This window comes from Alexandromys fortis, unplaced genomic scaffold, assembly GCF_014885135.2.
Source record: "Alexandromys fortis isolate MF-2015 unplaced genomic scaffold, M_Fortis_MF-2015_v1.1 scaffold_118, whole genome shotgun sequence".
Taxonomy (NCBI): domain Eukaryota; kingdom Metazoa; phylum Chordata; class Mammalia; order Rodentia; family Cricetidae; genus Alexandromys; species Alexandromys fortis.
This window is the reverse complement of record NW_026068010.1, coordinates 5,510,368-5,513,420: the sequence shown is the minus strand read 5'-3', so window position 1 is coordinate 5,513,420 and position 3,053 is coordinate 5,510,368.

Below are 3,053 nucleotides of genomic sequence, written 5' to 3'. Positions count from 1 at the left end.
AAAAAAAAAAAAAAAAAAAAAAAACCCAGACGGATGGATGTATAGATGGATGAAGATAGTTAGGTGGTAGATAGATAGATGATAGATAGATAGATAGATAGATGATAGATAGATAGATAGATAGATAGATAGATAGATAGATAGACGAACGGACAGACAGACAGATAGATAGAGTATATACAGTTTTCATATTTTATTTTTTCCATTGAAGGCAGGACAGACTCCTTTTTCCCATATAGGTCAGAGAACTAGGAATGGGTGAAAAACTCAGAATTTTTCTTCCAGTATCTGTTGTTCCTTCAATCTGAGCCATTTATCCCAGACATAGCCCTCACATTTAGTTCCAATACAATGGTTTCTCAGTGGTCTCAGTATTAATTAAGACTGATATGTGAGGTTATGTGAAAGAAATACTGGCCATTCAGGCAGCCCTGGCATTTTAGGCCCCTCAAAAGCTCTCTAAAGAAATTCTCTAGGTTTTGCGTAGAACTCCAGTAAGGAGCATGGAACCCTGGATACAGCCGATAATACAGAAATGTTTGACAAAATGGAATGAATTCTAGCATGGTGATAAAGGTTATTGTAATGTAGAAGAAAGTGATTCTGGTCCAGAAATATGTAACATGCTAGATATTCTGAAAATAAAATGTCGGCCATTTTTGTTCCAGAACTGAGGACCAAACCCAAGGTCTTGAGCTTGCTACACAAGCACTCTACCACTGAGCTAAATCAAAAACCTTTAACTTTTATGGACATATTTTAGAGAAAAGCAAGAAAAAAACAGAGGATTTAAGACTAATAGTGGTTCCTACCAATATCTGATGCCAGCTTATAGACTTTCCTAGAATGTATTGAAGTGATCTTGCTTGTGTTTGGGGGATATCATTATGTAGAGAGGGGTTTCTAGCATTGAACTCACCAGCCCAAAGACACTCCATTAATTATTAGTTTATAATCCTATCAGGAAGGAGGAGATGCAGCAAGTTGATGAGATGAAATGTAGAGGTACCTGCAGTTGAAAGGTTCAGATGAGGTGGTTCACTCCAGAACATTAATCAAGAAATGTCAGAATAAGAATAATTAAATACAGGAGGAACCCTGACAATATGTGAGGAAAGCCTCTATTTGTTAATGCTTTAATGATTGTCATTACATGTCATCATGGGAATAAAAGAAATAGTACAATGGGCATCCTTCTTTGAGAAATCAAACCCACACTGTATATGATATTTTAGAGGGTGATAATATTCATTTTATAACAATTTCAGAGGTTATAATCCATGGTCACACATGAGGAGGGATGGGTAAGATGTGGTAAATGACAACATATATACTTTCTGCTATGTCCCCCAAGATCTGTTTCTTCCAACTAGATCATCACCTACTTTCTTTTTTATTTTTTATTAAATTTATTTTTTAGAACATTCTTTTCTCATTTCACACACATATACCACATCGCAGTCCCTCCCCTTTTCCTGCTCTCTCCTCTTCCACCCCAGTCTCCAATCACTGCTCTAAGAGTAAAAGGCTTCCGAAGTGGAGGCAACAAAGTCTGACACATCAGTCTGAGGCAGGATCGAGGCCCTCCCCCGTATATGTAAGCTGAGCAATGTATCATCCAAAATGAATGGTCTACACAATGCCAGTTCAAGTATCAAGGATAATCACCATATTTAATGTAAATCTCTCTGATAATCTGTAATAGAGGAACTCGGATCAGCACAAAATTGAGTGTGTGTCCCAGATTTCTGGCTGACCAGCTTGCAAGCACAGAATTCAGTCATGCTATCTGGAATATCAAGAGTACAGATGTATGCCCCATTCAGTTTCTAGTGGACTTTTGTTACATTCATCTTCGGGCTTTGCATTTTAGAAATTATGTAGATATAAGAAATTATCTCAAACCTTTTCAAGTACACAAAGCTAAATTAATGTTTTGATTAGTTTAATTATAACTCATGAATTAGGAATATAATCAGTCAAATTTACAAACATTAAGTTTCTTCAGATTTCTATTTAACACTTATTCAAATTTTATGTCAAATTTGATTATCTCTCAAATGCTTGTGGCATATCAGAGAGCTTGAAATAAAACAGTACCCTCTAGACAGTACAAGACTACTGTAGTCATGAACTCCAAAGTCAAGCCAGTCAACACTCAAGCATGGAAGAGAAAGGTGCTCACAGGCCCTCACGCATTACAGAGAAATTGGTGGCAGTTGATGGCTTTTGGAGGAAGGAGGATCAGTTTAATTTAGGGTGTAAATGCCAGGTAGTTTGAGCAAACTTAGTGATTGCTCTTACACATGAGCATATGGATGTGGAAATAATAAGGCTAACTAAAGGATACAACAATTTTATTTTTAATTATTATGACGGGGAAACTCACGAAACAGGAAATGAGAAATCCAACCATAGCAGTGTCCAGCCAGAATGGCACAAGAGAGAGCAATGGACAGTGCACAGGTTTTTTCTCGGGTCCCAGAAACCTATACCTTACCTGGGCTCCATTTCCTAAAGATAATTGGCTAACAAGGTTTTGCCATCATATGGTCATACAGGGTTGCCCTAGGTAGGCTATTTAAAACAAAACTAAAGGCATGGGGTTAGGAATGTTGGAAATAAGAGAGTAGATCAGGAATCATTTAAGAGGAATGAAGGAAATATGATCAAAGTACTCTATACACATAAATGAAATTTTCACAGAATTGTAAAACTGTTTATGTTAAAGGTCACAGCTCAATAACATTAAAATTTGATGTAAACTTTAATCTTTTAAAAGAAAAGAGTGAGGAAGGCACTGTCAGTGAAATTGAGATTTTGACACTGGACTAGAAGCATTTTTTTCTGCAAACCCAGATAATGGGCCTGGCTAAGTTGAATCACCTGTGCTTTTAATTGTCTTCTTTTTCTTTCCTTAGGAAGAATTCCATAAATCCTGTCATTCTTATTGCACAATTCCACAAATGTTTTCCTCATCTTCAGGGAAAAGTCATCTTAAGTGGCATTTCATATTCTTTCTTTCAGTGAATAAATATTTGACTCTGAAGTAC